Here is a 13,520-nt window from a genome sequence, read left to right as displayed (position 1 = left end):
GTTCCTCCTGAAGAAGATGCACCACCATTTCTCTGTTCCTCGGAAATTAGAAGAGCAATCAACTCCTCAAAATCAGGAAATCTTTCACGAACTGAAATGGATGTCCGAAACTGTGCATAATCCTTTCCTAGACCATTCAAGGTCACAGAAACTAAATCATCATCTTCCACTGGTGACCCAATGGAAGCAAGTGCATCTGCAATCTTCTTCACCTTCATGTGGTAGTCGTTGATGCTCATATTTTCTCTTTGCACATTGTGCAACTCTTGCTTGAGCTGCATTTTCCTGGCTTGCGTATTTGTGATATACATTTTTGACAGTATCCCATGCCTTCTTTGGCGTACTTGCATCCTGAATATGCACAATCATAGTCTGAAATGCTGATAGACAGCCAATACATAACTTTCGTGGCTCTCTCATGCCGTGCTTTAAATGCTTGCATTTGCTGTTGATTGGGAACATCAGGAAGAACTGGTTCTTCTTCATTTCCTGCAACAAATTCCCAATATCCTTTTCCCATAAGGAAATTCGTCATTCTAAACTTCCATGCTTGGAAGTTGTTCTTGTCAAGCTTTTCAATGACAATCTGTGAAAGAGAATCAGATGCCATTACAGAAGACTGCAAAAAATTCTGTCACTGCAAAAAACACAGCTTCACCCTCACAAGGGAAAATCTGCAAAACTGGCGAAAGTGGTATTTGACCACACAGTCACTTCCTAGTGACGATTTTGCATTAATAGGCAACATGGATGATTCTGTAACTCCCAATATCTCTGCGCACAAGCATACGATGCAATTTCTACAGTAACTTTTCACCGACCTGTAGAACAGTGGCTGCACATCATAAAACTGGGCCTTTTCCTGAGTGCGTGCATAAAACTTCCGCCTCCAAAACAGGCTCCGAAATGGCCTCAAATAAAAAAAACAAGGTCGCCAAAGGGCTAAAGCCCTGTCCCGTAGCATATACTGCCCTCTTGCTTCACCGCGAAGGGTGTCTCAACCTGAGACAATGCACTCTTGCAATTTCCGGCTGTGCTACCTGCAGAGATCTGCTCCCAAAACAGAGAATGAAAGCAACACTGCTCCTCTTACCAGAACACCGCGAGCTTGGCTTGCTTTCTTGAGCTCCTTACCATGAACAAGGCTCTGATACCATGTCAGGATTGTGGGAGAGAAGGAAGGAGTCTCGCTTGAAGCTTTCTTGCTTGCACAATGGGGGAAGACACACAAGGGTGGAGGCTGAAAACAGTTTTCCTCTTCTTAGTTGTGTAAGCCAAAAGAACTCAAATACAAAGAAATAGAAGAACCCTATATATGGGTCTCAAACCAAACTCAACTAACTAAGGTGGCATACTAACTGAGCCACGAACTAGAGTAGATAAGGATAGCTATCATGTAGCTATTATTCATGGGCGGTGTACCAATCGCGTCTGCAACTGACAAGTTGGTGACATAACTACACAACGGTCACCCTGGCGTATCACGAGTGGAGCTCGATATCTCAACAAGGTCAACAAATACGAGCACATGGAAGGTCAATAGACACAGGTGCATATGGAAGGTCAACCGTCATGACCCCCTTCGCATGCTATAAAAGCAATTGATAATGCCTCACACACCTCAGCAGAATGGTGTTGTGGAATACAGGAATTGCACCATTGTGGAGATGGCAAGATGCATGCTAAAGAGCAAGGGATAGCCTAACCATTTTTGGGCTGAAGTTGTTCATATTGCAGTTTACATTCTAAATTGGAGCTAGACAAAGGCTCTCAAGGGAAAAACACCTCACGAGGCTTACACTGGTAATAAGAAACAATCTATCTCACATTTCATTATTTTTGGATGTGAATATTATGTACATGTTCTAGATGAGAAGAGAAACAAGTTAAAACCAAAAAGCAAAAAATGTATCTTCTTGGGTTATAGTGATAAGTAGAAGGCTTACAAATTATATGACCAAGAGGCAAAGAAGATCATTGTGAGCCGTGATGTTGTGTTTATAGAGCAACCGCATATAGTGGAGGAGGAGAAGGCAAGTTTTTTCACTTTATCATCAAGTGAAGTAGTCCATTATGAACCTGTCCCGAGAGCTGTCTCTATCCTTAAGGAGGAGGAATCATCATCTTTAGATGATGAGGAAAAAGTTCACCAACCTGACATCACCCCATCTGAAAAGCCATTGCCGCATTGGGTGAAGCAGCTCTATGACCACAATAATCCTATGCCTACATCTGTTGAGGAGAAGGTAGATGGCGGACCAAGGAGGTCTCAGAGAATAGAGGAGTAAAGGAGGGTTTCTGCTCACATAGTAAATATGGCCTTGATGGCTGAGATTATGAGAGAAGTAAAGGAGCCAACTGACTTAGAAGAAGCACTTGCAGATCTAGCATGGAAGGCATCTATGCAAGCTGAGTATGATAGCATAATGAAGAATGATACTTGGGAGCTAGTGGATCAGCCACCAACAAAGTAGGTTATTGGCACCAAGTGGATTTGGAAGGCAAAGTACAAGGCTGATGGTACACTAGAAAAGTACAAAGCCAGATTGGTTGCACAAGGATTTTCACAGGTTGAAGGGTTTGATTTTCAAGAGTCATTTGCTCCAACTGCTAGAATGACTACTATTCACATAGTGTTTGCAGTGGCCGCCCACAAGCAGTGGCCAGTTATGGATGTTAAGTTGGTGTTCTAAATGGTGACCTCAAGGAGGAGGTGTACATGGCTCAACCACCAGGGTTTGAGGCCCCCCATTCAGAGAACAAAGTGTGTAACCTGAAGAAGGCATTATATGGGTTGAAACAAGCCCCTAGAGAATGGTACCAACAGATAGATAAGTTCTTTTTAAACTTAAACTTCAAAAGATGTGCCTCAGATGCTAACTTGTATGTTTACAGGGATGGTGAAAGTTTGTAGTGATTGTCCTATATGTGGACGACCTTCTTATTACAGGTGACTATGAAGATATGATCAACCAAACGAAAGGCTTTGAGTTCTAAGTTTGAAATGACTTGGGCTTGCCGCACTATTGTTTGGGGATTGAAGTCTAGCAAGAGCTAGGAAAGATCTTCATCTCTTAGAAGAAGTATGTATGGGATCCTGAAGGTATTTGGCATGATCGAGTATAAGGAGATAGCTACACCTATGGAGGTGAATGCAAAGTTATCCATTGAGGATACATCAACACTCGCAAACATTGGGAGGTACAAGAGGTTGGTCGGCAGTTTGATCTACTTGTGTAACACCAGAACAAATATTAGTTTTGCTGTTGGTGTTTTGAGCAGGTTCTCAAACAAACCTCATGCGAGTCATTGGAAAGCTGGGATGTGGGTGTTTAGATACTTGAAGCAAACTCTTGACTATGGTATCGCATACAATCCTGGAACTTCTCTTGTGGGAAATTGTGACTCAGATTAGGCAAGAGATAGTGATTCTAGAAAGTCAGTTTCTGGTTATTGTTTCTCTTTGGGTTCAGGAAAATTCTCTTGGATTAGTAAGAAGGAACCAACAGTGGCATTGTCTTCTACTGAAGCAGAGTATAAGGCAGCTTGTTTTGCTGCATGTGAAGCGGTATGGTTGAGAAGAATCCTATGGCATATGGGAGCGCAGGATGAAGAACCCCAACTGTGCTAAGATGTGACAATTAGAGTTGCATCGCCATTGTTAAAAATCCAGTGTTTCATGCGCATATCAAACATATAGAGATCTTGTATCACTATGTGTGTGATTTGATCGAGGATGGGATAGTGGAATTGGTCTACTATTCAACAGAGGAGAATGGAGCAGATATCTTCACCAAAGCACACTTACGAAGGATTTGCTTCAAGTTCATCTTCAGAGATTCGGCATTGGGCCAAGGAGATAGTTCTCACATGTGGGTGGACTTTGAGGGGGGGGGTGTTAGATATTCCCTAGCTAACTAGTGAAGGTGCACATGGAAGGTCAACAGACACATGTGCATATGGAAGGTCAACAGACACATGTACACATGGAAGGTCAATAGACACAGGTGCATATGGAAGGTCATTCATCATGAACCCCTTCACAGGCTATAAAAGCTAAACCCCTTCACAGCCATCAATCATCTATCTTTCACCCAATCAGAGTTGTTCCAGCTAGCCTTAAGCTCTTCACCTATCTTCTGTCTAGATCGCCATCTAAGCTTCACAGTGGAAGCGCATGGGTGGATAGACCCATCTTTGTATCACTTGTTTGGAGCTAAAGAAAATTTTCATTCTCCTCTTATCTATTGTGTACTCTCTATCTCTTTCTCAAATTCTGTTCGTTGCGCCGTGTAATTTTACAGAAAACATGTCAAGAAGTTATTCTTGAGGCTAAAAAAGGAACAACGTAATGAACTAGTTGAGGTAGAGAAGAAGAAACTGGAAATATCAATCTTATTTGCCCACGAGGTTCAAGGCATGTCAAAAGCCCTGACAAAAGAGGCAGATAAGTTGTAGGCTACTAAATCATTTGAAGAATGTATTTGATCCTAGGCTTATTCCATATTTGTAAGACATATGGAGAAGCATATATTGCTTCCTCCAACATTCATAGTTTTTGAACACTTTCACTATTTATGTATTGTTTCCTTAATAAAATGTTGAGTTGTGTTTTTAGAATGGCATGTACTCCTCTCCTTGCCTTTCTCCTTCAATGCTACTACCCTCTCTTTGCTCTCTCACTTGTCTTCTCTATTCCTCTCTTCTCCAAACATTTGTAATGCTAATGGAGGACCCTAGGCTTTTGAGAGATGGAAGGCTATGAATGCTCCACCCCTTTCTTCCTCTTCTCCCACTCATCTCTTCATTTGTGCAAGTTGCTTGCTTTACTTGATCGGCAAAAGTCACTGGGCTCCATCCTACTTGTGAGGATCTTGAACTAGAGCCCCTTTTGCCTTTAAGTTCCACTCATAAACCTTGTGTGTTTGAGCTCTCCTCTTTACTAGAGTCCCTTCATTTTATTTCTTGCTCTTGTAGGCATCTCGAGAGAGTGCTCTCAAGAACCAACAATGGATGGAACTTGAGTGCCCTCAGGAAGAGTACTTGAGTGTTATTCTTCCTACCATTGGAGTGGCCACAAAATAGAAGCATTGTTGACTCATTATCCTCCTTGTTCCTTTGTGATAGGGGGACCTAGTGGTGGTAGGCAAGTACTTCTTGACAATGTAGTTTTTTTTGCCAGGTATGTATTGAGACACATCCCCCTATGTTAGTACACACCCCTTCTCATTAATGCCTCCTCCTCCTAAGATTCTCTCTTTTTTCCTTTCAACAATTTCGTTGGGTGCAACTTGCTGATCTCTTTTCCTCTCCCTACCACTCAACTTGCACTTTGAGTGTTAAATCCTTTGTTCTTATCCCACTTGAATGTGCTTGTGACTTGAGTGACTCTGTAGCACTCAAGCACTCCCCTCTATTACTTTCCCTTGGAGAGCCTCTTGAGTAGGAGCTCTTGATTGTCTTCAAGTGGGTACAACTTGGGTGCCCTTTAGAAGAGTGCCCAAGTGACTATGGGCATAAAAAGTATTCAGTTTCTTTTAGTGCATCGTCATCCATTTAAACCACCTATTAAAAATATCATTTTCTTTCCTCTCTTGAATCCATTCTTCTTCTATTCCAACAGAGTTCTCAGCCTTTTTAAGGGTAGTGCACTCGAGTGTTGGTTACCTCTTTTCTTCTATCCTCTTCTTGTCACACTCAAGTGCCTTCACTTGAGCGGTGACATTGGAGTCAGCTATAGTTTGGTTATCTAGAGAGCTATTTTAGCCCTTTCTTTTTTGCTTGACCACTCCAATCCCTTCTTTGATGCACTCAACAATTTCCTAAATATGGATCAGTCATGGAGCACAATCAATTTATTACAACAATCACCAATATGCACTCCATACTTTCTATTGTACAGCAAATCAATGAATTGTTTTTTTTTGGGTTTTTAAAATATTTTTATTGACTACCTAATCCAATCTATTTAAGACAACAACTCATCCTCAGTCATTGTTCTACAAATCTGACATCCTACTCTATCCTATCTTAGTTGTGCAAGTTTAGATCAAGCCCCATGTGAGATTGAGAAATTAGTTTTCCACCTCTCAACCCCAATCTCAAATGCATGGGCCTCCTATTACATTGCTAGGTGGCAATGCAAGCATTGTGAGCAATTGCATTTGGGTCCTAGCAAATGAAACAAAAAAGGTTGAGCTAACCACATAGCATGTGGGACCTAGATGGAATTCCTACTATTTCAAGAGCTTCAATGCTTTTTGACTTGATTGTCTCTCACAAAATGGCTCATAGTCATGATTCTTGTAGCTATCTACTCTCCTCTTTCTCCCAAGAAAGCAAGGAAGCAAACAACCAGAGAATTATAGTTGGCTTACCTTCTTGCCTTTGCACACACTCAAAGGCTTGATGATGGCCCCACAATCTAAACAATGCTCCCTCGATTTGCTCCCATCTTTCTTTTGCTAACAATCCAGTCCTAGACCTGTCAATGATAGAGGAGAAGATGGAGAAGAGCTTGTCCACTATCAGTCGATCACTCTCTTACACTCCCACTCCCTCACATGCAACTTTACTCCCAATCCTCTTACCACATGAATGGAAAGAAAAGATGAAAGGAAAGATTCACCGTACCAAGTCCCTCATTCACGCTCATGCACACATTCATTCTCCCTTAGTCTTGTGCTATGCACAAGAAGATAGATGGAAGCAAGAAGAAGGAGGCTCTTGACTAGTCTTCACTGCTTGTTGTATAGATTTAAGTTGATTGGACCAATTCATAAAGTGAATACAAAATAACGCTCGTAGCTTCTCGTAGCTATAAGTCTTCTTACCAACTTCAGGATCTTTTACAATGTGCACGGGAGTGAGCCCAAGTCCCAATAATATTACATTAATTGTGCAACTCAAAATTGTTGGTGCTTATGCATAATGGTGCCTAAAACAATCAAATGTGGTTTGAAAACATACTTCTTACTAAGTTAAATTTGGCACATTATGTTGCTACTTGGCTTGCATTGTTATTCACCATTTGCAGTTAAAGGAGTAGAGGAAAAATATTTGATATATATAAAATCCTCTATAAGCTATGAGAAAAATAGTTTTAGTTTAAGTTTAGTAATATGAATTGAACTAGAAGTTCTTAGTAAGAAAAAAATATTGTAAGTTTTTAAAAATGTATTTTAAATCTCAATCTCTTTCCACTCTATCCTCCTAAACAAAGGAAATTTTATTTCAGTTATTTACTTGTAGAAATTATATAAAGAAAATCATATTAACTTTTTTACATGTTATGTCTTTTCTAACATGTGATTAATGTATGCATTGTCAAAGATAACAACAAATGCTAGTAAGACAACTTTTGATAGACCTCAAGCTACAAAGGATCTTGTAGAAGTGATGACAAAATGGACTAGTAGAAGTGACGACAAAATGGACTAGTAGAAGTGATGACAAAATGGACTAGGGGATAGCTTTGGAGTGCTCTAATGCAGAGAATGTTGATGATGCAATTCTAGTTTTGGATATATATGATACTCTAGAAGTAGAACCATTATTATTTTTCCATTATACACACAACTTGAATGTTTTTGTGGTTCTCATGTATACGTATCCTAATTTTGTGATTCTCATCGTGTACACTCATTGATAAAATATTTTTTAATTACACCACTGCATTGTTACATAAATAACTGTATTTTGATTGCACCATTGTATTGTTACATAAATAGTCATATTTTCAAAATGATGTCCCATATTTACAATTTGACATTTTCACCCAAGCAACCGGATTTTCAAATGATATTGCATGTTTACAAGTTCTCAAAAATTGACATTATAAATATATCACATGAGTTGTTGTTGGCCAAGACTTGGGTCGAACTCAATTGGCTAAATTTCACATTCTCCTAATAGACCACCCCCAAGCACTTGTTGAAAATTTCCATCCCACTATAAATAAGACGTAAGACTTAGAAAGAATCCAAGACTGCTACCAAGAACCTATATAATGCATTTATCATTAGCGTATCCTAACTATTCAAGAAAAATAACCATAATGAAGCATAAATTGAGCTTAAACCATGGCTAAACTATTAGTGGCATTCATAAAACATGATGCTGTCTACAAAACCAATTGAAGACCACTAAAAATTGATGATCATCCATTGAAAGCTAGTGACCAGATAATCAATCTTTGATGATCATAGATTGATGCAAACTAATATATGCTGATGCAAATGTATAATTTTAGAGCTCTAGTGAAAACCATACCCATTTGCATACCAACTGTAATGGCTAGTACATTGAATAGTAACGTCACGGTAGATATATGGTCAGCATAGTACCTTGGATATACATTGAATACATCACGAGAGCTATCCATCGCTCGAGGAGTGTAAGTGCTACCTCCCCTTAAGAATTAGGTTATGCTCTAGACCCCTGCTATGCTAAACTTGATTGAGCACTTGATCCAAATTTGACTCTAATTGAAAAGCCTTCAGGAAAATCTGCAAACAACTGAGGATGGTTTTCCAAATCCTCTTCCATCCACTTAGCATACATAGGTTAATAGTTGTGAAACTTCATCAAATACCTTCTAGAAACTTTACCTTTGATCTTTCTCTCTTTATGTGCCAAAAAATGCTTGGATACCAAAATCTCATATGTATCCTCTAGCTGAATTTTAGCAGATATATCCTCAAGCACATCACCATGAAAAGGCCTCAACAAGCTCACATGAAAGGCATTGTGTATCCACAAGTGTGGAGGCAATTTAGCCTATAAGCAACATCAATGATCCTTTCCAACACCTGAAAGGGCCCATTGTATTTTATACTCAATTTTGGATACAACCTCTTTGTGCATTTCATATTTTTCAACCTTGCCTTTTTCAACCTGAAAGGGCCCATTGTATTTCATACTCAATTTTGGATACAAGCTCTTTGTGCCTTTCATATTTTTCAACCTTGCCTTTTCAAAACACAACAACACATAATCACCCTTTGCAAACTACAAAGCATGTATGTGTCAATCAACTATCTTCTTTTGCTTCTCTTGAGGCCTCTAAAGAGCATACTTAACCTTTGCATAGGTTGCATCCATGTTTTCTACATACCAATCAGCCTTAAAGATATCGTCCTTGGTGTGCAAAATAGGGGGCACTTTATTGCCGCCTTCCACAACCTCAAATGGAGCTTTGCCAATGGAACTATGCATTGTATTATTGTATGCAAACTCTACCAAAGGCATATATTGCTCCCAGTATGACTTATGATTAGATACAAGCATCTCAAGAGATCAAGCACTATAGATTTATCTCTTGTGATTGACCATCTATTTGCATATGGAAGGATGAAGAAAAGTTCAGCGTGGTACCTATACTTTCAAACAGCCCCTTTCAAAACAAACTAGTCATCCAAGTGTCTCGATCATTGATGATTGACTCTGGCATACCATGATACTTAAACACATGCTAAAAAGTAAGCATGCCATATGATCATTCTTGGAATGAAATGGGCTACTTACTGAACGTGCAAATAATGGTCCATATCCCATCATTCCCTATAGGTGTCCTAGGAAGCTCAAAGATAAAGTCCATATCAATGCTCTCCCAAGGCCTACCAGGAATAGGCAAGGGCAATAAACCCAACATCTTTTGATGATTATACTTCACCTTTTGATGTATGATGTATCTTCTCACAAAATGCTCAACATTGTGGCTCAAAGAAGGTAGCATATTTATCTTTCATGGCATGCAACTCGTTCGGATTTATCATAGTGATAGCCAAAATTTGTGGCTTATCTGACAATGCATTAGCCACCACATTCCTTTTTCTATCTATGTGCACAATCTAAAAGTGAAGCATGGATAATAAGTTGGCCCATCTCATGCGCTTCTTAGACAATTTAGTTCGAATTAAGAAATAGCACAATGTTCGATGGTCTATCTGCACTGTCAAATCAGTCCTTAAGAGAAAGTGTTTCCATGTTGAAAGTGCATGAATTACAACAAGAATTTCTTTCACAAGGATTTTTTTGTTTCTTGTATATCTTCAATATATGGAAAATTGTTCTTTAGATATAATATAAGAGAAGAAGTTAGCGAATATTGCAAGTAAAGATAAATAGGCTGAAGAGAAGGGGAAAATGTTTTAGGAGGATGTTGAGAACCAACTAGTGCAAGGATTTGATGTTGCTTTGTTTAAAAGTAAGAGCATTACAAAAGTGGAAGAAAAAGAGATAAAGTTGAGTGTAGACTTTGAACAAGGTACTCTTGATTATGTCCCAACATTTCTCACTTATCTTATCAACAAAAAGAGATATGTATCGCTAAATGATATTCGACATCTTTTTGATCTCAGAGAATATTTGCTTAGCAATCCTTGCAAGGGCCAAAACGATAAGAATTTTATAGGTAATGAATAGAAATTGCTAGAAAGTCTTGATGTCAAGGGAGAGAATTTTCAAGATAGCTTTGTAGCATTGCATTCATGTATTAATCAGATCGTGGAATATGAAAAGGAGGGGCTACCTTATAGAGGAAGAGTTCTCACAAATTCAGCTGAGATTTGGTATTGATGACATGGGGTACCAAGAGAAATTGAAGTCTTCATTAGAGGAGAAACTAAAAATTCCTATAAATCTTTATGATGATAGTCTTGAAGAAGATGAAAACCCTAAGGTATGGAAGATAATTTTAAGATATCCATTGTGGTTTATATTAGAGTTTTTAATGCATATTATAGACAAATATTATTGGATATTTATCCATTGACATCTTACACTATTGTGGTTTATTATGTAGATAGAAATTGAAGATCCAAACAACTTTCTTAGAAGAGCCAAGGGATGAAGGCCATTGAAGCTTGGAAAAAATCAAGGCCTTTGCCATTATATTGGAAGCTTAAATAATCAAACAATTGCAATTTATCATAGTAGGTTATCAAGTTTTCTAAGCCTGCCAATGATAGCTTTGAAAACTACTTCCAAGGTGATTGGACCCAAGTTTTCAATAGAGGATCATATAAGATAATTTTGGTGGAGAAGGAAGAAGCTATAAGAGTTTTTGGCTTCATGCTTGGATATAGTGGATGTAGGTCATGATACTTTGGAGTTCTTACCTCTTATTTACTCTCCCATGTAGGAGATGTCAAAAATTTGAAGCTCCTTCTAGGCTATAGGAAATAATAATTCTTGAAATGTAGAGATCTTATTGAGTGGGATGAAACAAAAGATTCCTCTAGAGGTCCTAATGAGTTGCTTGAAACTAGACACTATTCTACAATAGAGTCAGAATAAAAGATATCAAGGGTTTATTGAAACCCATATTTTTCCATCTCTTTGTCTAGTTTGTAACCATTCTGAAAATCTTTGCTTTGCACAAGAGTTTAAATATCCATCTTTTCTTCTTTGGGTGACAATTTGGATAGTCCTTGCCAAAGATGATGTATTACATGAGATGGTTGTGTCTTTGAGCTTGAATTTGTGCCAAAATTATCTATAGAATCATTATAAGACCTTTAATAAATTGTTTGCTTTGTATCTTCCACCTCCATGTCTTATGTGTCTAAAGTATTTTGTTTTTGCTTGACATTGTGATTTTTTCATACCTTTAGTTGACAAATTGATAGAGATCCATATTTCTTGATAAAATTTGGAGCATGGTTATGTAAAATATGTTACATAGTTAACAAATGAAGAAAGTTAATAGAAAAACTTATATGAGTTAGATAATGACAAGACATACATATGTAAACTTCTTACCATATAGTAAGTGAAGTGTTGATCACCCCAAGCTTCTGTCATCATTGCCTTTTTAAAAAGGTTTGATTGGTTTTTGAAGTCTTTGAGATCATTATCATTCCATTTAGTTTATCACAATAAAATAATACTTTGTCTAGTGTTTCCCAAACATTGGCTTTTCTGTTTCGAGCTTGTCCATTATTAGCATGATTCTTAATTGTAGGGATTTCCACTGATTGTATCTAATAGTTGAGCCACCATTCCTAGAGTTTATCTTACCAAGTCTCCTATGAAAGCCTAGGAACCTTCTAGCCTTCACTCCACCGATATATGGCTTTTTGGAGACACAATTTCCATCCTTAGACTTTTGAAGATTTGGTTCAATAACAACATTAATTGCAGATAAGACTTTTTTAATCTTTGTTATAGCATCTATTCTAATTGATAATGGCTTCAACTTCTATGCAAACCCTATATAAAGATAAACAAACTTTTCAATTATCTTGCAAAGTGCATGAAGTGTACATATATGGGCATTCACTAAAGGAATACATAGGACTAGCTTAAACTATGAATCCTTGTTGTGCCTAGAGGGAGCTCTATTCCAATTTCTTGATTTCAACTTTATGGCTAGGGACATACAATATGGGAAAAGAGATTTGGAGTTGGCACCCTTTGACACATTGTGCATACATTTGAGTGTCTTTAAGTCACTAGCTATGTGCCACTCAATCTTATAGCTCCCAAATCCTTCAACAAATAGCTCTTCTCCTGCATGTTGTCTCTTAATAGCATCAAGTATTAGTATTTGATAGAAAAACCCAATATAATATATCAAAATCCTCTATATCTACTTCTAATGCTCTTAGACACCAGATGTTGTGTTCAAATTGAGCAGTGAACAACATTGAGTGATTACGACGACTTGATGAAAGTCCTCTATTTATCAAGGTAATAGAGACCCTCTCTAATTTTGTGCATTTTAGAATCTCACTTTCATAAAGTTTAACCACAAATCTATCCACTCCTTGTGCCTCTTTTAGTGAGAAGTCATAGAATCTGATTATTAAACATTGTAGGGTGGGCAAGTCAAGCAAAATATTGTTAAATTCATTGAATACAACTTCCTTTTTCTTGCCCTTGAAGCTAGCCTTGACATGGAAAGGCTAACCTAGAATCTCCATCATCTTGTTATTCATTCTCTGTCTGATAGTTCTAACCATAGATGGCCTTAGAAGTATGCAATTGCATACCTATCCTTGCTTCATATTTGATTGTAAAAGCTGGAAAAGTTGCATATAAGCATCTTGATTGATACCAATACTCTCTAGTGTCTTTTCTGTAGCACTAACTTAGTATCCGAAGGATGATCCTTTATAAATGACTCTAAGCATTGATTCTTTGCCTTTTTAAATTTCTTCTTCTCCAAAATATCTTTTGAAACTATTGAATGAAGAAGATGATAATAGAATTGAGATGCTTTTAAAGAATCTTTGTCACTTACATTTGGTTGAAGAAAAGATCTAAATAAAATTAATATCACAAATCAATACAATTGCCATATTTAATATTTTTAAAGTGAAAAAGATGTACCTTGCTGCTTGGATTCTTTAACTACAACTAGCTCCTTCTCATTTAAGACTCTCAATATTTTTAAGAGCCCTTTGTCGATTTTGAAGGCCTAAAATGGTTTGCTTTTGTTGACAAGATTTGATGCATTTCTCCAATGAAAGAATCCTATGTTGACAACTTTCTAGCTTTTGCAATAGCTCATTGTC

This window comes from Lygodium microphyllum, chromosome 3, assembly GCF_053477565.2.
Source record: "Lygodium microphyllum isolate KBCC chromosome 3, Lygodium_microphyllum_v1.1.10, whole genome shotgun sequence".
Taxonomy (NCBI): domain Eukaryota; kingdom Viridiplantae; phylum Streptophyta; class Polypodiopsida; order Schizaeales; family Lygodiaceae; genus Lygodium; species Lygodium microphyllum.
Note: the sequence above shows the minus strand (reverse complement) of the source record.